Raw genomic sequence first — 26,139 nt, forward strand, 5'->3', positions numbered from 1 at the left:
ATTGTTTAATTTTAATACATGCTGGCATGTCCCTTTCAAGGTAAACGGTAACTGTGAGAAACATTTTCACGAATTATTATTATTATTATTATTATTATTATTATTATTATTATTATTTATTAGATTTGTATGCTGCCCCTCTCCGCAGACTCATTCCTCAGAGAAAGAAAAAGGTGATATGGATTGGATAAAAATGGATGCCGAAAGAAATGTTTCCAGTCCAAGTCAAAAAAACCTGTTCTGATTCACACTGCATAACAGACATTAGTACAATTGAAGGAGTCCAGAAATACCTCACAAGAAGAGTCCTCCACTCCTCTCCACGCAACAAATTACCTTACTCCTCCAAACTTCAATTACTACCTTTAGAAAATTTATAGCTATGCCGCCTCCGAACTGATTTAACTGTAGTTCATAAAACCATACATCACAATGTACTCCCTGTTAGCGACTACTTCACCTTTAACAACAACAGCAACACAAGAGCACGCAATAGATACAAACTAAATGTAAATCGCTCCAAACTACACTGCAGAAAATATGATTTCAGCAATAGAGTGGTCAACGCCTGGAATTTACTACCGGGACTCTATTGTTTCCTCCCCCAAACCCAAGACCTTCAACTTTACATTATCTATATAGCAATTGTGGGCCTCCCCAGATATGCCCATATCTCATCAACACTCCACAGTCTGCACTGGCTACTGATCAATTTCCGGTCACAATTCAAAGTGTTGGTTATGACCTATAAAGCCCTACCTGACCAGAATACCTCCAAGACCGCTTTCTGCTGCACAAATCCCAGCGGCCGATTAGGTCCCACAGACTTGGCCTTCTCCGTGTCCCGTCGACTAAAAAATGTCATCTGGCGAGACCCAGGGGAAGAGCCTTCTCTGTGACGGCCCCGGCCCTCTGGAACCAACTCCCCCCAGAGATTAGGACTGCCCCCACTCTCCTCACCTTTCGTAAGTTATTAAAAACTCATCTTTGCCGCCAGGCATGGGGAAATTAACACACACCCCAATGGTCAAGGTTGGTGTATGGTTTGATTGGATTGTGTGATTATTTTATTATAAGGGTTTAAATTGTATTTTTTTTTAATTGGATTTGTACACTGTTTATGTTGTTGTGAGCAGCCCCGAGTCCTTGGAGAGGGGCGGCATACAAATCTAATAAATTATTATTATTATTATTATTATTATTATTATTATTATTATTATTATTATCTACAATAGACCTCTCCCCTTTTCTAAGAGGTCTGTAAGGGGCGTGCATAAGTGCACCTTTGTGCCTACTGTCCCTGTCCTAATGTCTTTTTTTCTTTTCTATCTCTACTATATACTTGTTTGTTTGTTTGTTTGTTTGTTTATTTATTAGATTTGTATGCCGCCCCGTATACTACAATACTATATTTGTATGACAAACAAACAAACAAACAAATAAAATAAAATAAAATTGACACCTTCCTTGTATATTGGACACAATTTACAGAATCAAATCAAATCAAACCCATCTTTATTACAGTCATAAAACAACATACTTTAAAAGAAAAATTCCACTTTGTGTGGAAGGCGCCATATTGTGGATGAGAATTCCAGGAAGCACCAAAATGGTCGATTCCTTCTGAAATATGAAACCTGTGAAATATTAACTTTTCCCATGAATAAAATGAGTTGAAATGGAAATATGGCTTGTAGGTCACGGAATGACAAGCTGTGGAATGCAATAAGCCTTTGTGGCTCTTTGTAAACTCTACCATCCCAGATCTGAGTCACATCACAAAGCCGGAAGAGAGGGAATATCACCCGGTTGCCTAGGCAACCAGGTGATTTCCCCTGCTGTTCCCTCACAGGCTGCAGCAAGGCCTGAAGAGATGAGCGGCATAAGCATACCCTGGTTGTCTAGGCAACGCAGGGATGAGCTCCCTTCCGCTGGCCTCAGCATAATGAGCGACTTTTGTCTTTTTTTCAATGTCCCCTCTCTCTCTCAGGCAAGGAAAAAGATGGGAGACATTTTTAGCCAAGAATGAATCCAGAGAAATGTGTGTGTGTGTGTGTAATTTAGCTTCAGGAGTTTAGCCTATCATTTTCCAAGATAATTGGCTTCCCCTCTTTAACTTTTCTTGCTCCCCCCCATCTCTAACATTTAACTAGCATTACCTTCCCATGATTTAAGGCTACCTTTTCAGGTCCAACACTCTGGGGCATTAAGGAATATTTTTTTGGCTGACGCATCACAATGTGTGCTTCTCAGAGTTTCCTCAGTTTGGTTCATAGGACTCATTTTCCACTCCTGATCATTTTTGTAATGTATGTGTAATAATTCTAATTTTACCTCAGTTACCTAGGCCCTTAGTGCTACCTGAGAGGGGCTGTTTTATTCTGGACATTTCATTACCCAGCTAGGTAACACCATCAATACTGTTAAGTCCTCAGACTTATGATGCTGCCAAAACCCATGCCAGCTGCAGGTCTCTGCTGATTGGCTAAGACGTGAGCAGCCAGCAAGCGGGAAAATAAAGCCCTGCCATTGGTTCACTTGAGAGCTCCTATATAAAGGGAACTGTCAGTCAGCGCATGTTGTTGTTGCCATTCTGAGAACATACATACATGCCTGTTAGCAATAAAGGCTGTTTTCTGGGCACAACCAGCCTCGCCTCAGTTATTGGCCACTCCAGGTTTCCATACAGAACAAGCACTGTTACATATTTGGGTGGTGAAACATCTGGAAGAAAATAACTAAGCTCAAAGAGCACTGAGGAGTTACAAATATTCTCTTCTATTGGTTATCCCATGAGGTGGTATCTCATACAATATAACAGTGATGGCGAACCTATGGCACGGGTGCCACAGGTGGCATGCAGAACCATATCTGCTGGCACGCGAGCTGTTGCCTTAGTTCAGTGTTTCCCAACCTTGGCAACTTGAAGATATTTGGACTTCAACTCCCAGAATTCCCCAGCCAGCATTCGCTGGCTGGGGAATTCTGGGAGTTGAAGTTCAAATATCTTCAAGTTGCCAAGGTTGGGAAACACTGCCTTAGCTCAGCTCCAATGTACATGTGTGTGTTGGCCAGCTGGTTTTTGGCTTGCACAGAGGCTATGGGGGTGCCGTTTTTGACTTCCATAGAGCCTCTGAGGGGATGGGGGAAGGTATTTTTACCCTTTCCCAGCTCCAGGGAAGCTTTTGGAGCCTGAACTTATGACTACTGGGCCCACCAGAAGTTGGGAAACAGGCCATTTCCGGCCTCCAGAGGGCCTACATGGGGCATGTGAAGCTGTTTTCGTCCTCCCCAGGCATTGAATTATGGGTATGGGCACTTGCACATGTGCCATAGCATGCACCCATGCTGTTTTGGCACCCAAGGGAAAAAAAGGTTTGCCATCATTGCAATATAAGAAGGTTCCTTCTAGGGACATAGCTACTTAGCCCTTCATTCTGCTTCCTGCATAGTGATTTCCTACTCCCATGATGCTTGCAAAAGCAAAGAGGGTAAGAAAGGGAGAGTGATCTTTCTTTCTTTCTTTCTTTCTTTCTTTCTTTCTTTCTTCCTTCCCTTCCTTCCTTCCTTCCCTTCCTTCCTTCCTTTCCTTCCTTCCTTCCTTCCTTTCCTTCCTTCCTTTCCTTCCTTCCTTCCTTTCCTTCCTTCTCTTCCTTCCTTCCCTCCTTTCCTTCCTTCCTTCCTGCCTTTCCTTCCTTCCTTTCCTTCCTTCCTTCCTTTCCTTCCTTCCTTCCTTCCTTTCCTTCCTTCCTTCCTTTCCTTCCTTCCTTTCCTTCCTTCCTTCCTTCCTTTCCTTCCTTCCTTCCTTCCTTTCCTTTCATTCCTTCCTTCCTTCCTTCCTTTTGACTTTTATGCCGCCCAATCCCAATGGGGCTTACAACTATATAAAAATACACAACAATAATAAAAGAAATATTAAATATTTTAAAAATGAAAACCCTATTATAAAACCCACAAGCAAGCAATCCACTCAACGCACATGCAATGCCACTCATGCACAATTTGGCTGCGACAGATGTAAATATTCATGGTCCCCAGGTCTTCACAGACTTACAGAAGGCCAGTAGGGTAGGATCAATATGGACATCTTCATTTTAGTCCCAACATATTATATTTCATGCTCATGAAACCTCTGAATTAGAATACAGTGATCCCTCGATTTTCGCGATCTCAATCTTCGTAAAACGCTATATCGCGATTTTTCCACCCGATGACGTCACTCCTTTCCTTTCTCATCTTTCTTTCTCTCTCTCTTTCCCTATCTTGCTTCTTCCTCTCTCACACTCTCTTCCTCCCTCTCTCATCTCTTTCTTTCCTTCTCTCTCTTTCTCTATCTCTCCCCCTCTTGCTCTCGAGCGGCAAGCGAGCAGCTGGGTGGGCGGGTGAATGGGCAAGCGGCAAGCGAGCGGCTGGGTGGGCGGATGACGGGCAAGCGGCAAGCGGCAAGCGAGCAGCCGGGCGGGCGGGTGAACGGGCAAGCGGCAAGCGGCAAGCGATCTTGGGGTTTCCCCTTTGCCTGGGCGGCGGGAAGACCCAGGGAAGGTTCCTTCGACCGCCCAGCAGCTGATCTGCTCCGCAGCACGGCAGCAGCAAGGAGCTGAAGATGGGGTTTCCCCTTTGCCTGGGCAACGGGAAAACCCCATCTTCGGCTCCTCGCTGCTGCCGCGCTGCGGAGCAGATCAGCTGCTGGGCGGCCGAAGGAACCTTCCCTGGGTGCCGCCCGCCGCCCACACAAACTCCACCATCTGCGCATGTGCGGCCATGAAAAAAAGGGCGCGCATGCGCAGATGGTGTTTTTACTTCCGCAACCCTACATCGCGAAAAATAGATTATCGCGAGGGGTCTTGGAACAGAACCCTCGCGATACTCGAGGGATCACTGTATTCCTTTTATTACGTATGGATCAACAAAGGGAGAACTACCTGGAGTCTCCCACCAAACAGCTCATTGGGTGACCCAGATATTTACTATTAAAGGATCAGAGGATCATTTTCTTTACGCTATGCAGTAGATCCTTTTGTGAGCCTCAATCAGGTCTCCTAATTAGCCACTTTCCCCTCTAAAGTAAACTGCCTCACCAGCAGTGATGCAAAAAAGAAGTTGCAAGGGACATCCTGTTTTGAAGCACCACAATAACAATTCACTGTGAATGATGAAGAGAGACTAAATGTTGCTTTTGCTTTCATTAAAAAAACCCTGAAAAAATATATCTTGTATACCAGGCTGTTCACATTTCTAATTAAAAGCTAATACATGCATTCCACATGGATAAAAATCATTTATTAAAACTCGGAATGCTTTTCTGTTAGATATTAAATGAAGTCAAAAATGATCCTGGCGGTATAAAGCTTATTGTCAGGCACAGGAAGCATAGGACTGCTGCCAGGCTGGTGCTAAAATGTTGAGAATTATATACTGTTGTTTTGTAAGATCTCTTGGATCCTGGGTCTAGAAAGCCTAGAACTACGATGCCTTAAACATGATTTATTTATTGGCCACAAGATCATATGCTGCAACATCCTGCCTGTCAACGACTACTTCAGCTTCAACTGCAATAACACAAGAGCACGCAACAGGTTCAAACTTAATACCAACCGCTCCGAACTTGACTGTAAAAAATATGACTTTAGCAATCGAGTTGTCGAAGCGTGGAACTCAACCCCAACCCCCAACATTTTTCCCTTAGACTATCCACGATTGACCTCACCAGGTTCCTTAGAGGTCAGTAAGGGGTGAGCATAAGTGCACTAGTGTGCCTTCCGTCTCCTGTCCAATTGTCTCTCCTATATTTTATATATATTTTCTCCCATTCATATATCCTTTCCTCTACTCTTCATTGACATATTCTATTCTCATATCTTTTCTTCTATCCTTTCCCTGATATTTACTACTATATGTTTTTATTCTCTTTAACTTTCAATTTGTATTGGACAAAATAAATTAATTAAATAAATAAATAAATGAATGAATGAATAAATAAATAAATAATTCTGTATACATGCACCTTCATCATGAAGATTACCATTAAACATCTGCCCAAACATCGTCCTCACAAACAAAACATAATCCTGGATTGACTATGTTTTGATCTTTACATCTAAAAGAAACTTGGAGACATTGGACAATTTCAAAAACTCAATGCAAGGATTGAGAAGAATTGTCCCCATCTATAAAAATCCAGATAATGAAACCATTTCATAAACTTGTGAAATAAGTAGTTGATTAGAGTAAAGTAGTCCAAAGAGTTCAAACTTCCCACTGTAATTGGAAGTACAGTATTAGTATTTTCAAAGCTGGCTGTTTTCGATCCTTTGTGTAAAATGGTCGCTGTAGCCTTCTCCCAAACTCTAGCGATGTCTAATTATCATGAATAAATGTGCATAACTCAAACTCTATGATTTACCTCCGCTTTTCTGAAAACTGTGGCCCTTCAGCACAGTTTTAGAACTGACATAAAAGCAGATTATGATTCTATTAAGGCATTAAAGGTTTATCTTTAAATCCCCTTAACTGCGTTTTGAATTAAGGAAAAAATGTTGGGGGAAGATACAATTTTCAGCTTAAAAGTGAAACCTTCACAGGATATAAGCCCTGTTCCTAAATAAGTTGCCATTGAACAAATAAAAGCTCAGCATGAGTCTAGTCCTCTTTGAGGAAGAGCCGTGCAGCAGAAGGCAAGGGAGAGGGGCTGTATTTATAAGTCCCAAATGTAAAAGAAAACAAAATGGATCCTTTGAGCAAGCTCTGTTGGCATCGGTTATGATTTCAGCAGACTAATGAGGCCTTGCCCTGCGGGATGGCATCACCGAGGGGCATATTTTTCAATGTGCAGGCTCATATGCATTGTTGCTGCTGGGATAATATGCATGAGGGATTTGCTAAATGGCTCATTAAACAACTTGACAGTCTCTCTTTGTAACCCTAGATGAATTTGAAAACTGCTCAATTATCATGAAACGAACCGCCCCTTACCATCTAATATTGTCTCTCAAGTGTGGGCAACCGTCCTTATTTCGACGTAGCGGAGTCTATTGTGGAATAAAGCTGCCAAGAGAACTGATTCATCACTGCAGCTTAAGCAATAAGCTTTCCCTTCTTGCCCATTTCAAGATGCCACTTATCAGCACTGGAAGGCAGGAAGCCACACACAAAATGACCTGTCCTTCTGGAGTCAAGCGCCACCCAATAATGGCCAAGTCTAGTATAGGCAAAGCTTGCCAGCTGCTATAAAAGATGTCAAATGTTTATAATCTGATAAAAAGATGGGTTTTGTGATTTTAGATTTTGGAGTACTGGATGAATTTAGGAGTTGGAGAAGAGGGGTTTTTTTTCAGGTTCTCTGGGAGAATTTTTGGCTTTGGGGAAAAAGTTTGGGTTTGAGCATTCTTGGTGACCCTAACTATGTGTTTTGTTCTCAATGATTTTGAGCTGCTTCTCCTCCTCCTCCTCCTCCTTCTCCTCCTCCTTCTTCTTTTTCTTCTTCTTCCTCTTCTTCCTCTTCCTCCTCCTCCTCCCCTTCTTCTTCTTCTTCTTCTTCTTCCTCTTCCTCTTCTCCTCCTCCTCTGTTGGACAGTATTACTTGGTCTGTTGTGTATATATTTGGGTGGTTCAGGGTGAGGAATTTGTGGTGGGTATGACATTTTTAAAATTGATATGTGTGTTGGGACTGGTGTCATGTGACTTTCATTGTCAATGACAATTTCTTTGTATTCTTTGTATTCTTTGTAATCTGCCTAAATGACAGTTGAAAGACACCCTCAGAATCCTATCTCTGGAGGTATAAATTTGGTCTTCACCCAACTGACATGATCTCTCATTTTGGCTCTTAAAAGTGAAAAGATTGACTACCTACAGTATGTTCTATAGAGCTCAATGAAATGTAAGTAAACCTCCCAGGTGAGTGAGTGTGACTTGGGTTGGATTGGTCTTAATGGTGAATGTGGAATCTCTCTCTTTCATCCCTTCATCAGTTCTCAAGCTCTGTTTCAGTTATTGGATAAAAAACTTGTGATACTCTTGGCTCTGTCACAAGAGCCACTTTGCTCACTGCCTGGAGTTTGATTATCAACAGATCCAGGTTGACTCAGCTTTCCATACTTCCAAGGTGGGTAAAATGAGGACCCAGATTGTTGGGGCCAAGAGCTGGCTCTATAAATCACTTAGAGAGGGCTGTAAAGCACTGTGAAGCAATATATAAGTCTAAGTGCCATTGCTATTGTTATTCTGTCCAAGCGTAAGCTCACCAATATGCAGGACACCGCAGTCCCAAAGACAGCAGGATATCATGGGAAAACATCCATTTTCTTCTCGCCACATCGTCTTACAACATGACTTAGCACCTGCCCAAGGTACTTTAAACCCCTTATAAATCTCCTGTACTAATGACAGCATGAGTTGTATTAAATAAAATGCAACAGGGTTCGTCCTCCCTCCCCAGCTTCTGCCATAACTATGTGAGTGAAGCCGAAGAGTCCTTGAAATTGTGAATGAATTCAAACAGCAAAATGATTATGGAAATGTGGAGTCATTCATCCCTGGGTGAACATTGCTCCTGATGTAGTCACTCCATCTCTGACGTCTCTGTCCTTGTCTGTAAAGGAAGCTTGTTTAACAGCTTGAAAAGACAAGACCCAGAAACTGAAATATAGGAAAACGCTTGTTTTCTTGAACAACTATAAAATCCCATGAGCCAAAGCTGTGAAAACATTTTTTTTTTTGGCCTGGCCATTTAATAGTTGTTAATTATGCTGGGTTTTTAGTTTACAACTTCGTTGCCTTTTCTACTGCCCTCATCACCTCGAGGTTCGATTACTGCAACGCTCTCTACATGGGGCTACCTTTGAAAAGTGTTTGGAAACTTCAGATCGTGCAAAATGCGGCCGCGAGAGCCATCGTGGGGCTTCCTAGATTTGCCCATGTTTCTGCAACACTCCACGGCCTGCACAGGCTTCCGATCAGTTTCCGGTCACAATTCAAAGTGTTGGTAATGACCTTTAAAGTCCTACATGGCATTGGGCCAGAATACATCTGGAACCGCCTTCTACCACATGAATCCCAGCGGCTCATAAGGTCCCACAGAGTTGGCCTTCTCCGGGTCCCATCGATCAAACAATGTCGTTTGGCAGGCCCCAGGGGAAGAGCCTTCTCTGTGGTGGCCCCGGCCCTCTGGAATCAACTCCTCCCAGAGATTAGAACGGCCCCCACCCTCCTTGTCTTTCACAAATTACTCAAGACCCACCTTTGTCGCCAGGCATGGGGGAGTTAGGATATTCCTTCCCCTAGGCCATGTATGGTATGTTTGTGTGTATGTTTGGTTTTTATAATAAGGGTTTTTAGTTGTTTTATTAAATTGGATTGTTACATGTTGTTTTTTATCATTGTTGTTAGCCGCCCCGAGTCTGCGGAGAGGGGCGACATACAAATCCAATAAATAATAATAATTATTATTATTATTATTAATCCTAATAATAATCCTCAGTTCCAGGTTTTGACAGGTTCTGAAGAACCAGTAGTGGAAATTTTGAATAGTTTGGAGAACCGGCAAATACTACCCCTGGCTGGCCCCAGAGCAGGGTAGGAATGGAGATTTTGCAATATCCTTTCCCTAGGAGTGGGGAAGGAATGGAGATTTTGCAGTGTCCTTCCCCTGCCACACCTACCAAATCACGCCCACCATGCCACACCATGCCTCCACCAAGCCACGCCCACAGAACCCATAGGGAAAACGCCAACTCTGTGGGACCTGACCAGGTGCTGGAAAGATGGTCCTGTAAGTCAGTGTTTCCCAACCTTGACAACTTGAAGATATCTGGACTTCAACTCCCAGAATTCCCCAGCCAGCATTTGCTGGCTGGGGAATTCTGGGAGTTGAAGTCCAGATATCTTCAAGTTGCCAAGGTTGGGAAACACTGCTGTAAGTAACCTGGTCCCTAAATCTTGAAAGAACTTTAAAAAAAAAACACCACAGAGATAAATAATTGCCCAGGTTCCTCCTAGTTCAGACAAATGTGTTCAAACTGGTAGCAACCTACTGGTGACATCACAAAGTGTGTGGGCTGTTTGTGGGCACCACCATCTTTTATTTTTTTTAAAAAAACATTAATTTATTTTTTTCTTCTGAGCATGCGCATGAGCATGTTTCCGACACTGTCCATGGATTGCCATCTTGTTTTTGGCTTTTAATTTTTTTCCTGATTTTTCAGCACTGTATATGCACACACAGAAAGCATGCATGCATGCATGCATGAAGCTCGGCCATGAGACACAGCTAGAAGGATCAGTCCTAGGCCCTGTACTCATAACATATTCACAATTTGCAGATGATACCAAGGTGGTGGGAGTAGCCAATACTCCAGAGGATAGGCTCAAGATAAAGATGGATCTTGACAAACTTGTACAGTGGGCCCAAACAAACAAAATGAAGTTCAACGCAGAGAAAAATAAAATCATATGCCTAGGTAAGAAAAACCCAAAACATACATACAGAGTGTTCTGTCGGGCTCTCTGGTAGACTCCTCCCAAAAATTCACAGGTACAAATTTCAGACACACACATGTTTGAGAATTCAAAACAATGTTCTTTATAATGAAAATTCAATTAAACTAAGCCCTCTTTTGGTATAGCCAAGAGCACTCGTCTCCAAACAAACTGGTAATTGGTACAAGTCCCTTATCAGTTCTGTGATACTTAGCTTGCAGCTGTGAGGCAATTGACAGTCCTTCTTCTTTCACAAAGTGAAACACACTTTCCTCTGGTTTAGTTTCAAAGGAGGGAAAAATCAGCACACAAAAGGTCAAAGTCAGTAAAGCAGTCACGAAACACAACGATCAGATAATCCTCCACAATGGCCAAATCCACAGGCTGCTCTTTATAGTAGCCTCACTAATTACCACAGCCCCACCCAACCACAGGTGGCCTCATTTTCTTTGATAATAATCTCTCAGTTGTTGTTGCCTATGCATCGCTCTCCACATGTGTGGCTGTATCATTAACTCTTGTTCTGAATCCAAGGAGGAGCTAGATAATTGATCTCGTTCTGAGCTGTCTGCCACACTCTCCTCCTCCCTGTCACTCCTTTCTTCTTGGTCAGAGGAGCCTCCATCATCAGATTCCACTGGGGGCAAAACAGGCCTGCAGCATGTGGATGTCTCCCCCACATCCACAGTCCTTGGGGCAGGAGCTGGGCCAGAGCTAACCACAACACAGACTGGGGCGAAACCACACTGAACAGCAGTGACTGTGAGAGGGACCTTAGAGTCCTGGTGGACAACCAACTAAAAATGAGCCAGCAACGTGCAGCAGTGGCTAAAAACGCCACTACAATTCTGAGTTGCATCAACAGAGGGATACATTCAGTAATGGGCAGCCAAATTTTTTACTGCCACACTGTGGGTGTGGCTTATTTTGTGGGTGTGGCTTAATGGTCATGTGACTGGGTAGCAGTGGCTTGCTGGCCATGTGACCAGGTGGGAGTGGCTTGAACGATCATCGTTCAAGTGAACTGTTACGTCCTCGACTTACAACCTTACCAGTGTCACTTGCTGGGATGACAATTTGCTTTGCGTTTCCCGTGCTCTCCCTCCTGGTTTGCCCCTCCACCTCAGGCTGGGTAGCTAGGCGAACGGGTGCTGCCAGAAGCATAAATGCTGCCAGCGCCACTTCCACCCACGCCTTCTGCTTGCACCCCACGTGGGAGATGGCCACGTGAGGCTGGAGGGGAGCCAGGCAGAGAGAGGGAAGCTTGTCCGAGGCCAGGAAGAAGGAAAGAGGAAAAAAGCAAGGAGCGCAGACACAGTAGCAGCAGCAGGGGAAAAAACCGAGAGCTGAGCCGAGACCAGTAATCCAGGAAGTGACAGCCACCGATCAGCTGGAGCTGTGCATGCATCTTCATTTCCGCCGGTGGAACTGCGTTCCACCCCATCCTGCCTGCTGCCCACCTCTGGATTCACTCTAATAATAGGGAGGTGCTAATACCATTCTATAAAGCCCTAGTTAGACCACACCTACTGCATTCAGTTTTGGTCCCCACACTACAAAAGCAACATTGAAACTCTGCAGAAAGTGCAGAAGAGAGCAACCAGAATGATAAGGGGACTGGAAACTAAAACATACGAAGAAAGGTTGGAGGAACTGGGCAGGGCTAGTCTAGCGAAGAGGAGGTCTGGGGGGACATGATAGCAGTCTTCAAATACTTGAGGGGATGCCACAGGGAGGAGGGAGTCACATTGTTTTCCAAAGCACTAGAAGGCCAGACAAGGAGCAATGGATAGAAGTTGACCAAGGAGAGATTCAACCTGGAACTTTCTGACAGTGAAAGTGATCAACCAGTGGAATGGCTTGCCTGTTCCAACACTAGAGACATTCAAGAAGAGATTGGACTGCCATTCATCTGGAGTGGCATAAGGTCTCCTGCACCAGCAGGGGGTTGGACTAGATGACCTACAAGGTCCCTTCCAATTGTAATAATAAATAATAAATAAAATAAATAAGTGAATTGGCAGCGAGATAAATTAGAATCCACCCCTGGTTCAGGGTGCTAAAAAAAAATACAACACAGAATTACTGTAGATGCTGTTGGGGGTGAGCTGTATTATCTTATGGTAGTTCAAAATCAGAAGAGGTCTGATCCTAACAAATTTTATTAAAAGGCATAAGCTTTTTGTAAGCTAAAGCTAAAGCTAAAAATAAAATTTAAAATAAAATTTGTTAGGCTGAAAAGGTGCTACAAGACTCCTTCTCATTTTTTAACACAGAATTACATTATTACAATTGTTGTTGAAAGAATAATTATGCTTTCAGGTTGCATTAAAGGGTACTATTACCTGACGCGAACGAACTTTTAAACCATTTTTTTTCATCTGAAAATGGATCATTTTAAATAAACATGATTAAAGGAAGGTTACTGCATTACAAAATCTAAAGAGCTTCTGTGATCAGAATGAGTGAATAATAATTCTTGTGTATATATAGTACTTTCCTAGATATGTATTGTCTCATTTTGACATTAACCTACGGATACAATAGTTCATATTTAATAATTAAATACATTTAAAAATATTCTTAAATATTAATCTTAAAACTTTTCTTGAAGAATCCAAGAAATACGATGGCTCAATATATTTGAGAAGTACAACAACTAGCATAGAACTACTGTACTGTACATACATTACTCATGAGATGTGAACCAGATCAATTAATAGTTGATTGAATGGCATGCATGTGTATTTTGATTGCATTAATTGCTTTGTGGGTTTTATAAATGGGGTTTTATTGGTTTAGTACTTAATATTTGACTTCTTTTTATTGTATTGTATTTTTATATTGTCGTAAGCTGCTCTGAGTCCCATTTGGATTGGGTGTCATAGAAGTTTAATTAAATAAATAAAATTAAATAAATACATAGAAATAGCACATAGACTTATATGCTGTCCAATAGTGCTTTACAGCCCTCTATTAGCAGTTTACAGTGTCAGCATATTCACCTAACAACCTTCATCCTCATTTTAATGGACCTTGGAGGAATGGAAGGCTGAGTCAACATTGAGCTGGTCAGGATCGAACTCCTGGCAGTGGAATTCAGAGTTAGCCTATAATACTGCATTCTAACCAAGTGCACCACAGCTCTTAATGTAACATATTTGGAAAGCCTGCATACCACTGATAAGTAAGAAAGTTCTTATTGAGGACTCACATCAACTGCCAGGCTCTCGTGACAATCTCTGCCTTGGGAGGTAGATCTAGCATCTAGATCAGTGATGACGAACCTATGGCATGGGTGCCACAGGTGGCACGCGGAGCCATATTTGCTGACACGTGAGCTGTTGCCCTAGCTCAGCTCCAGTGTGCACGTGTGTGCCGGCCAGCTGATTTTTGGCTCGCACAGAGGATCTGGGAGGGCGTTTTTGGCTTCCTTCGGTTCCAGGGAAGTCTTTGGAGCCTGAGGAGGTCAAAACACAAGCCAACTGGGCCCACCAGAAGTTGGGAAACAGGCTGTTTCCAGCCTCCAGAGGGCCTCTGGGGGATGAATGAATCTGTTTTTGCCCTCCCCAGGCATTGAATGATGAGTGTGTGCAGCTGCGCATGTACGATAACACACACACATGCTCTTTTGGCACCCGAGGAAAAAAAGGTTCGCCATCACTGATCTAGATCAACTTCCTTTGTTGCTGAAAATAATCTAAGCTATTGGCCTAGCTTTTTGATTCTTCTGGAGTGGATACTGCTAAGTGGTTTACAGGTGAAGGTTTTAGAGCAATAAGTAGGTAACCCATGTCTCACTGAGTCACTGTTTCAGAGATGTTTACTTACTGAAACAGAAACAAAGGTGAGCCAAAAAAATAGTGTGAGCAGGAGCAATTTCTGACTTTCTTCCAGCTTCCACATTCAGTTGCTTTGTGGGATTCTGACAGAGAGCATCAAAAATCTTCCTTCCTTCCTTCTTTCCTCCCTCCCTCCCTTCATCACTCCCCTCCCCCTTCCTTCCTTCCCTCCTTCCTTCCTACCTCCCTCCCTCCTTTCCTTCACTCCCTCCCTCCCACCATCCTTCCTCCCTCCCACCCCTCTTCACTCCCCTCCCCTTCCTTCCTTCCTTCCTTCCTTCCTTCCTTCCTTTCCTCCTCCTGCCCTCCCTCCCATCCTCCTTCCTTTCTTCTTTCCTTCCTCCCCTCCCTCCTGTCCTCCTTCCCTCCACCTCCTTTACTTCTACAAGGTCTTATTAGTGAGCGTGTGAAGAACTCTGTATCCTGGCCTACATATGCAGGATTTGAAAAATACTAGAGGAAAAAAAATGGATAGTCTCATAATTATGAACTACTGTACTATGGTAGGAAATGCATTCAGCATATTGCAATGTTAACCTATTAAGCAAGAAACATATGCATGGCCATTCATAATTAACTGTGGCAATGCATTGATAAAAATCAATGAGGCAGCAGAGCAGAAATATGTGAGTGAAACAAGAATTGTCTATCAAATTACTTTCAGGTTTATTTAATCAAATGAGTGTATACGTCCGGCATGGAGACATCTAATCCATGCCACATTTTGTGTGTCATTTTGAACAAGCACTTTTTGCATTGCAATCTACAATTTCCAAGGGAGGGGATCTCCAGAATGCATACAAGTCCAATCCGATGTTTACATGTTTAGTATGCTTGAAGATACAGAGCAATAAAAAGAGTATAATGGTAAATATTAGATAGATAGATAGATAGATAGATAGATAGATAGATAGATAGATGGATGGATGGATGGATGGATGGATGGATGGATGGATGGATGGATGCATGGATGGATGGATGGATGGATGGATGGATGGATGGATGGATGGATAGATAGATAGATAGATAGATAGATAGATAGATAGATAGATAGATAGATAGATAGATAGATAGATAGATTGTGCAGAATGCAGCTGCGAGAGCTATCATGGGCTTCCCCAGGTATGGCCATGTCACACCAACACTCCGCAGTCTGCATTGGTTACCGATCAGTTTCCGGTCACAATTCAAAGTGTTGGTTATGACCTATAAAGCCCTTCATGGCATCGGACCAGAATATCTCCGAGACTGCCTTCTGCCTCACAAATCCCAGCGACCGGTTAGGTCCCACAGAGTTGGCCTTCTCCAGGTCCCGTTGATGAAACAATGTCATCTGGAGGCACCCAGGGGAAGAGCCTTCTCTGTGGTGGCCCCGGCCCTCTGGAATCAACTCCCCCCCGGAGATTAGGATTGCCCCCACCCTCCTTGCCTTTCGCAAACTCCTCAAAACTCACCTCTTCCATCAGGCATGGGGAAATTGACTCCCCCAGGCCGTTTCCCGTTTTATGCAAGGTTTGTCTGATATGTATGATTGTTTTTAATACTCAGGGTTTTAAATTGCTTTTTATTGTTGGATTTGTACCATGTTTTGTGTTGTGAGCCACTCCGAGTCTCCGGAGAGGGGCGGCATACAAATCGAATAAATCTAATCTAATCTAACCCCCAAAACTTTACCCTTAGACTATCCAATGTTGATCTCACCCGATTCCTAAGAGGTCAGTTGTTGTGGTTCAGCCTGAGGCTGCTCAGGGACTGGCTGCGTCTCTGCTGGCTCCATGCCCGGAGGAGGATGACAGCGCAGAGGAGGGGGCTGAACAGTCGGACGGGGGAGAGGAGAGTCAGGAATGGGATGAAGGAGAACAGCATGAGAGCCCCGGGTGGGGGGGGGGCTCTCCCCAGCCAGTAGCTTGGAGTCATTAGGTGATGACGCACAAGCTGTCATTGACATGAGACAGAGACGTTCAGAGCAACGAAAGGAGCAGTTAAAGAAATATTATCACCATTGAATTAGAAACAGCTGGGTTTGGGTGTGGTCCTCATCAGCAGGGTTTAAAAGGCAGGCAAGCCCTTGAAGCCATGTGGAGTGTTATCAATTGGAGTTGTGGTGACCTGCTTTGATTCTCAGCGTCTCTGATCTTGGCTTGTGGCCTAGCAGTCTGGAAGACTCGTGGGAGGCATATGTTTGCTATCTACAGCTTCGTCTTGGCAGCAAGAATCTGGTATTGCTTCGTGGACTATTGCCTTCGTGTATATCATTGAAGATACAGCATTTTCCTGTTTGTAAGGACATTTTCTGTTACTTGTGTTTTTCTTGACTTTTATAAAACTGCCTTTGCCTTTTACCAGTGTGTCTGGCTTCTCTTTTTGGGTTGGTATTGGCTTCTGGAGTGACCCAGACAGAAAAGTCAGTAAGGGGTGTGCATAACTGCACCAGAGTGCCTTCTGTCCCCTGTCCTAATGTTTCTTTTATTTTTTACTAGCATCATGTATATGAATACTATTATATCTAATGTTTATTCTTATATTTTTCTTGTTACTAGTATCATGTATATGGATATTATTATATCTTTACATACCTCCAATATGTACTTGACAAAACAAATAAATAATAAAAAAAATAAAATAATAATAATAAAAGGTTGGAACCACTGCACCAGACCAAATTAGCACTGCACTAGACTTTTGAGACATAGCTGGACTCATCATTTTCTGAATCATGGAAAAATATAATGAACTCAGCTGGCAACTATGCCTGCCAGTTCTTTACAAGTTAATATTTTAATGAGTCTGCTTCAAGAAGACAATCAGAGTTGGGTATCCTCAAGGTGTTTGCAAAGCGAGGTTTGCTTAGAGTGGGGGAAAACAAATAGGCAAAACAGAGTAGCTGAAAGAGAATTTAAAAAAAACCCTGCCTCAAACTATTGACGATGTTAGCAATAAACACATTTTATTCCTTTGAGAATATTGGAAAGACCATAAAGAGATCTGGGGCCCCACAAAATGCACCCCTCTTTGACCATTCACAATTCCCACGTGGTCCTGGAAGGAAGGTTAGTTGCAAACAGTTCTCACGTTTTCATGATCTGATGAGATTCCAGTTCAGTCTCCAAGGAGTCTCATTAAAAATCAAGTTGGCCTTGAAGGTTGCTACTAACAGTTTTATTCTGATTTAAAGCTTTTCTAATTTAATTTCAAGACAGCTCTAATCAGCAGGGCCCCCTCCCTCCCCTCTCCCCTTCATACACACAGTGTTTGCCCCTAGGTCTTTGATTTGCAATGGTAAAAAGGGGAAAGAATCTGGCTGAGTAGGAGAAGCATAAATAGGTACTGAAAGAAAAAAAAGGGATTAAGAGGAGAAAGTTGGAAGACGTACCCCCTGCACTGCTTTGCACCATTTCAGAAACTAACCATGATTTCATAGTTTACTCTGTAGTTACAAGCAGTGAAGGGCTGCAAAAAATTTTAATATCATACTGTGAGCATGGCTTATTGTGTGGGTGTGGCTTGATGGTCCTGTGTCCAGGCAGGAGTGGCTTGCTGGCCATGTGTCCAGGTGGGAGTGGCTTGACAATCATGTGACCGGGGGGGGGGCTTAAAGGTCATGTGACTGGGTGGGAATGGCTTACTGACTAAAGTAAGTTTTCAAATAGGTGCTTGGATTCTTTTTCAGTTGATTATGTCACATTATTTGAATAAACACACAAAAAAACAAATGATAGACAACATTATTTTTTGAGGAGCACAGTAACATTTTAGGGTTTTGTACTGAACCCACAAGGTTCAGTATGATAACAGATTAGGCAACTAGTTCAATTTTCTTTAATTGCTATAAAAATTCAGATCTAGGTAATGATTTAAATGATTAAAGTGTTTATGGGTAAAAACATACTATTTAATTATTTCCTATTTTAAAAGTAATTAAGGATCGTACTAAGGTACTAGAGAAAGAAGGACAATTAAAAAACCCCTATTAAATATTCAATAAATAGTGGTCTTAAGCATAAGGTCTTAAGCATAAAATGTATCAGGAAAGACTTAATGAACTCAATCTGTATAGTCTGGAGGACAGAAGGGAAAGGGGGGACATGATCAAAACATATGTTAAAGGGTTAAATAAGATTCAGGAGAGAAGTGTTTTTAATAGGAAAGTGAACACAAGAACAAGGGGACACAATCTGAGGATAGTTGGGGAAAAGTTTAGAAGTAACGTGAGAAAATATCATTTTACTGAAAGAGTAGTAGATGCTTGGAACAAACTTCTAGCAGACGTGGTTGGTAAATCCACAGTAACTGAATTTAAACATGCCTGGGATAAACATAGATCCATCCCAAGATAAAATACAGGAAATAGTATAAGGGCAGACTAGATGGACCATGAGGTCTTTTTCTGCCTTCAATCTTCTATGTTTCTATGTTTCTAATAGTGCATAAACTTACTACCCACATGGCATCCTCCCTCTGTGGGGGCAGCAACATACCCCCTGCATCTTTGCACTGCTTTGCACTCTGTCTCTCCCCCATTTCAGAAACTAACCATGATTTCATAGTTTACTCTGTAGTCGCAAGTATTCTCAAGGCATCTTGTTTTTTAGAGGGCAGTATTGTGCCAGGAGTGGCAATCCGAGATAGAAATGCACAGAAGGAAAGGATGGTTCTATCAGCAAAAAATTATCACATTGTCAGCTGGGAACTGTGCAAGCTATAATGAGGAAGAAGGAAAACAAAACCCCTGTCCATGCCCTCTGACAATGCCCATTAAGTAGAGAGTTCATTTGGCAATTACCCTGAGAAGTGAAGAACTTTTAAAGGTTTTGTTTTTGTTTTCATTTGTGTGAGAAAGCACTTGATGGGCTGTGGAAAATTGGAGCAAGAATAGTGGGTGAGTCTTCCCAGCCTGCTTCTTTCCTACATCTCTTTTCATCCACTCCACTTGCGAGCTGAAATTAAGAACTGGTAGACAAAAGACATACTTTTCCCAAAGCCTTGGCTTTGCCTTTTGTCGTCAAGTTACAAAAGATGGGAAAGCTCTCACCCTTAAATCTGGTTGGATGAGGACCGAATCTTGATTTGAAATGGTTCTGTAAGGCAACTCAGAGGCTGCAAAAAAGACACAATACATCAGACTGGACTGACGATCCTAATTTTTGGTCCTATTTTCTCCAGCACTGAGTTTATTTCACCCCATAACTGCATCGCTTTGTATTGCCAGCAGCACACAAATAAGCGTTGTTGATATATATACAGTGATCCCTCTATTATCGCGAGGGTTCCGTTCCAAGACCCCTCGCGATAATCGATTTTTCGCGATGTAGGGTTGCGGAAGTAAAAACACCATCTGCGCATGCGCACCCTTTTTTTTCTATGGCCACGCATGCGTAGATGGTGGAGTTTGCGTTCCCCTCTGCCCACGCAAAGGGGAAACCCCGATTCGGCTCCTCGCTGCTGTTGCGCTACCAAGCAGATCAGCTGCTGGGCGGCCGAAGGAACCTTCCCTGGGTCTTCCCCCTCTTGCTGGCGGGCGGGCAAGCAGCGGGCATCAGCGAGGAGCCGGGGTTTCCCCTTTGCGTGGGTGGCCAGGAAGACCCAGGTTGGGGGTTTGGGGGGGTGCTGGGAAGCCCCCCAGGCCGGCTGCGACCTTTTAAAACAGCCGCGCCGCTTCCCAGCTGAGTCCTGAAGCCAAACGCGGAAGTGGTTTTTTAAAAAATTAATATTTTTTTTAAATCGCGATATAGCATTTTGCGAAGATCGAGATCGCGAAACTCGAGGGATCACTGTATTTCTATAAATATATTTCTCTGTATACATTTCTGAGTGGTCCTGTTTTTAAGAAATATGGTAGCATTACAGTATTATCCTAATCTAGGGAAGATTAGAATCAGATGCAAAATGTCTGTTAAAGGGAAAAACAAAATGTATTCTTCCTAGTTCCCTGGTTATACTGAAATGTAATTCCTAAATGTAAACACTACTAGGGCAGAGCTAGGCATCCAGGTATCTTTCTCAGTGATTTTAGTGTAGAGTAGAGTAGAAATAGAAGTAGAGTAGAGTAGAGTAGAGTAGAGTAGAGTAGAGTAGAGAAAAGGTCCAAAGACGGGCTACAAGAATGGTGGAAGGTCTTAAGCATAAAACGTATCTTTCCTGATGAACTCAATCTGTATAGTCTGCAGCAGTGTTTCCCAACCTTGGCAACTTGAAGATATTTGGACTTCAACTCCCAGAATTCCCCAGCCAGCATTTGCTGGCTGGGGAATTCTGGGAGTTGAAGTCCAAATATCTTCAAGTTGCCAAGGTTGGGAAACACTGGTCTGGAGGAAAAGGGGGGACATGATCGAAACATGTAAATATGTTAAAGGATTAAATAAGGTCCAAGAGGGAAGTGTTTTTAATAGGAAAGTGAACACAAGAACAAGGGGACACAATCTGAAGTTAGTTGGGGGAAAGATCAAAAGCAACATGAGAAAATATTATTTTACTGAAAGAGTAGTAGATCCTTGGAACAAACTTCTAGCAGACGTGGTAGATAAATCCACAGTAACTAATTTAAACATGCCTGGGATAAATATATATCCATCCCAAGATAAAATACAGGAAATAGTATAAGGGCAGACTAGATGGACCATGAGGTCTTTTTCTGCCGTCAGACTTCTATGTTTCTATGTTTCTAGAGTAGAACAGAACAGAACAACAATCTTTCCAAGAAATTTATCATTGGTGCATTTCAGTGTACATAAAAAGACAAGATACATTCATCAAGAATCATGAGATACAATGCATCCAACCCTACTATTGACTCCTGGAATTTAAATATCAAGGAGATTTGGAGATTACCATGTTGCCTTACTCTGCTCAAGGACATTAATACAGAGGTAATAGCTGCGAGATGACATTTTGGAAGTGATGTGCCGGTGCCTGGAGGCTGTTGGGGTCTGGATGGGTGTCAACAGACTCAAACTCAACCCGGATAAGACGGAGTGGCTGTGGGTTTTGCCTCCCAAGGACAATTCCATCTGTCCGTCCATTACCCTGGGGGGGGAATTATTGACCCCCTTGGAGAGGGTCCGCAACTTGGGCGTCCTCCTCGATCCACAGCTCACATTAGAAAACCATCTCTCAGCTGTGGCGAGGGGGGCGTTTGCCCAGGTTCGCCTGGTGCACCAGTTGCGGCCCTATCTGGACCGGGACTCATTGCTCACAGTCACTCATGCCCTCATCACCTCGAGGTTCGACTACTGTAATGCTCTCTACATGGGGCTACCTTTGAAAAGTGTTCGGAAACTTCAGATCGTGCAGAATGCAGCTGCGAGAGCAGTCATGGGCTTACCTAGGTACGCCCATGTTTCACCATCACTCCGCAGTCTGCATTGGCTGCCGATCAATTTCCGGTCACAATTCAAAGTGTTGGTTATGACCTTTAAAGTCCTTCATGGCATCGGACCAGAATATCTCCGAGACCGCCTCCTGCCGCACGAATCCCAGCGACCGATTAGGTCCCACAGAGTGGGCCTTCTCTGGGTCCCGTCAACTAAACAATGCCGGTTGGCGGGTCCCAGGGGAAGAGCCTTCTCTGTGGCGGCGCCGGCTCTCTGGAACCAACTCCCCCCGGAGATTAGAACTGCCCCTACTCTTCCTGCCTTCCGAAAACTCCTTAAGACTCACCTTTGCCGTCAGGCATGGGGAAACTAAACATCTCCCCTGGGCATGTTAATTTATACATGGTATGCTTGTGTGTGTGTTTGCTATTACATGGGGTTTTTCTTAAATCGTTAAATATTTTAATTAATTGGATTGTTGTGACTGTTTTTACTTGTTGTGAGCCGCCCCGAGTCTTCGGAGAGGGGCGGCATACAAGTCCAACTAATAAATAAATAATAATAAATAAAATAATAAATAAATTTTAACACTTAGGATTCATGTCTGTCTGTCTGTCATCCATCCATCCATCCATCCATCCGACCTAGCACCCACAGGATCACTCTAGGGATTCACAGGGATTAGGAGATTCACCTTGGGTCCCAGTTATGGCAAAGATGGTTTTGAACTTCCTCATTTTAAATGACACCAAAAACTTAAATTCCTGCTGTTCTTTTGAAAGAGACAAATGAATGGCTCTGAATTCTTCCAGAATCCTCTTCCACATGAAATTAATAATGCTGTTTTGAAAATGTTTCTGAAAGTACAATGTTCCGAGGGGGCCACACAATGGATAATTTTGGACCAACCCTATTATAAAAAGCATTTCTCTATACATCAGCTGTCACAGTTCAAAAAGCAGTTTTTGGCCTCTCCATTCATTGAAAGGCATCTCAGCTTGAATTCAACACTCAGAAGAATGTGTTGGCAGCTTTTCAAAGTGTTTGATCGATTTTCTAGTAGAATTTGATGTGGCCCCACTTCACTGTCGCTCCAAAGAGTCTTACAACCGGCTTTGCAAAGAAGCCTTGGTTTTCTATTCTTCTATTGTAAATATGGAACCATGGGCAAAACCTCTCAGAATGTAATTTATGTATATATTTTTCTGAAATAAATATGTAGATTGGCATGAAAATGAGATACTAACGAGGCAGCCTGGAATGCATCCAATACAAAACCTGATTTGTATCAGTACAGAATTTTGACAAATGTTCAGCGACAGGAAGGAGGGAGAAGAAGTGAAAACCCCTCTCTTTCTCCCCCTACTGGCACTTTGGCAGTACTGTCTGTCTGAACCTTTTATCTTCTTGAGTAAGCCAGGGTTATCGTGGCTCTGATAATAAATATAATGACATTCATAATGTGAATCCAAAGGAAGGACAGGAGAGCAGTATCATTCATCTGAAAAAGATGGATTTGCAGCTCAGGTCGCCACTAGAAGAGAAATTCTTATGGAGAGAAACTTGGGAAATATAAATCAACTTGCATTGGGAAATGATCATTTCCAGAATTCTTGGGGCAAGAATAAAGCTGTGAAATCGTCGGATTGTTGCTCAGTTGTAACGTCTGGTATCCATCATAATTAAACCCACTGTCTGGGATGATATGGAATGTAGTGAGAAAGGAGATTCCCAGGAGGGACGGGGACCAGAGGAGTAAGAGGCAACTCAGTCCAGATACTATGTGTGTGAGAGAAAGAAGATGATGGCAGCTTCTCCCCAGAATACCTTCGGGACCGCCTTGTGCCGCATGAATCCCCCAGCAACCAGTCAGGTCCCACAGAGGTGGCCTGCTCCAGCTCCTGTCAACTAGACAATGTTGGCTGGTGGGGCCCAGGGGAAGAGCCTTCTCTGTGGGGGCCCCGGCCCTCTGGAATCAGCTCCTCCCAGAGATTTGTACTGCCCCCACCCTCCTCGCCTTCCGCAAGAGTCTTAAGACTCATTTATGCCATCAGGCTTGGGGCCATTAGACTCTAGCCCCCTGTTCGATGACTGTGTTGAGAGTATGTTGATTGAGTGGGAATGATTGTCTTTTTATAGGTTTTTTTGGGTGTGTGTGTGTTAGATTTTAAATTTAATTAATTGGATTTAAGATGTTATATATTGTTATATTATATGTTGTAAGCTGCCCCAAGTCCTTGGAGAGGGGTGGCATAAAAGTCAAATCAATCAATCAATCAATCAATCAATCAATCAATAGTGCTCACACAGTATAGTAAAGGTGCAGATACAAGAGTTTTCAGTTTGGCAAGATTTTGTCTATATGTGTGAAAACAATAAAAACTCCGCTTGGAAGAATCATCATGTGTCATTCTTGGTTTGGGGCCTGACAGATTAATAGGAATTATAAATGAATCATGTCTGTAAGGCCACATATTCCCAACTCCTGCTTTATAGCATGCAATTACATTTCAAGTTTTTGGGGAAAAAAGGTTCAGCTACAGGGCTTGTCTGAAGGTAGCTTCCCCACCTCTCTCTTTTTTTCTTAACAAAATGCATCTCTGTTTGCTGGCTATAAGGATACTGTCATTCTCCTCTACAAAGGGAAAGGAAGGAAGATTTCATACAAAACTACAAAGCTCTATCTATCCACGGTATCGCTCTCCCTCTCTCTGTCTCTGTACCTAGCAGTATTTAATGGTTGTCTGTCTGTCTGTCTGTCTGTCTGTCTGTCTGTCTGTCTGTCTCTATCTATCTATCTATCTATCTATCTATCTATCTATCTATCCATCCATCCATCCATCCATCCATCTTCTATCTATCCAACTACTTACCTATCTATATATCATCTATCATTATGATTCAAGAGATGGCAGCAAAATTTGTGAACTACCTTTTATTCTGGGAAGAGGTCCAGATTTACTTTTCAGCAAATCATGGAAAATGTACATGAGAAAGAGCCTCGGCTTGGCTTAGAGATGCATATGATAAAGAGAATAGGGTGAAATAGTGAAAGGTTTTGTGTAAAGTTGAAGGTTGAAAGTTGAATTCTGATTGCTTAAATAAAATACAATAAAAAATACAATAAAAATGGATCACACATGAGAATGTTGTAAGGCACTCCGAGTCTCCGGAGAGGGGCGGCATACAAATCTAAATAATAATAATAATAATAATAATAATAATAATAATAATAATAATAATAACAGCAACAACAATAACAATAATAATAACAATAATAACAACAATAATGATAATAATAATAATAATAATAATAATAATAATAATAATAATTAGCAAATGACTCAGCACTAAGAAGGAGTAAGCTAAGTATATGTTGTTGTTTATTGTATTTGTAAATAAATATCAGGAATGTTTGAGATGCTATTGTATTGGCTTGAGAAGTGCATAGGTGTATGATTTTGTATGCAGAGTGCTGCTGTTGTCTGAGTCCATGAGTATTTGCTGGGAATATCAGATATGTTGTAAAGTTCAATTAAAAGTATGAATCTGAAAATTAAAACTAAACTGGTTATGTCTCTCAGGGGAAGCGAAGCAAAGAATTACGAGTTCTACATTGAAGATTTTATGTACAACATTCTTTTAGAATACTTATTAAAGAAGGCTAAATGAATAGAGAAAATTTAAGACATGCAAATGCTAGTAAAAAGCTAGTAAACACTATCAAGCTCATTGCAAGAAATACATACTTAAAAACACTAAATTAAAACCAGGAACATTTTTTTAAAAGTCTATACCTTAAGAATTTCTGGAATCAGGCCTCACAAAGAGAGGCTTGGGAGGCAGATTCTAAAACAAATAATTCTAGAAGCATTGAATCATCTATCTTTCTCCTCTTTCTCACTTTCTCTTTATACCAGAGGCCTGAATCAGCCTGTGGGAACCTTAGATCTAACCCATGGAACCAACCTGGAGACAGCAAAAGACTGCCAGTGAAAATGGAGCTGGTGAGGGCTGTGGGTGGCCCACCGAGCTCCATTTTTGCTTGCAGAGGGTTACAGGAGGCCATCCCAGGCAACAACAGAGCTTGGTTGCCTGTTTTCACTGGCAGAGCCCTTGGGCCACCAGAGGTGCCCTTGATATAAGTGATGTCAAGTTGGCCATGCACATTCTAGCCATATACACCCTGACCCTCCCATATTCAAACCCAACCCTGATGCATCCCTCAATGAAATTGAGTTTGACATCCCTGCTTTATATTATACACCCTTCAGCATTAGTGATATTTTGATACAGTGGTACCTCTACTTACGAACTTAATTTGTTCTGCGACCAGGTTCTTAAGTAGTAAGAAGAAGCAATTTTTCCCATAGGAATCAATGTAAAAGCAAATAATGTGTGCCATTTGGAAAACCACAGGAAGGGTGGAGGCCCTGTTTCCTCCCAGGAGATTCCTAGAGAGGCCGCACAGAGGTTTCTCCCCACCTTTTCTGACCCTGTTTCCTCCCAGG

The 26,139-nt window shown here is 42.5% G+C and overlaps 1 protein-coding gene across 1 annotated transcript in view; it reads right to left on the reverse strand.

Annotated features, from left to right (window-relative positions):
• KIRREL3 (kirre like nephrin family adhesion molecule 3) overlaps positions 1 to 26,139 on the reverse strand; it is a 952,257-nt gene that overhangs the window by 387,143 nt on the left and 538,975 nt on the right. The window lies entirely within an intron of this gene.

Source organism: Erythrolamprus reginae, chromosome 12 (assembly GCF_031021105.1).
Source record: "Erythrolamprus reginae isolate rEryReg1 chromosome 12, rEryReg1.hap1, whole genome shotgun sequence".
NCBI classification, from domain to species: domain Eukaryota; kingdom Metazoa; phylum Chordata; class Lepidosauria; order Squamata; family Dipsadidae; genus Erythrolamprus; species Erythrolamprus reginae.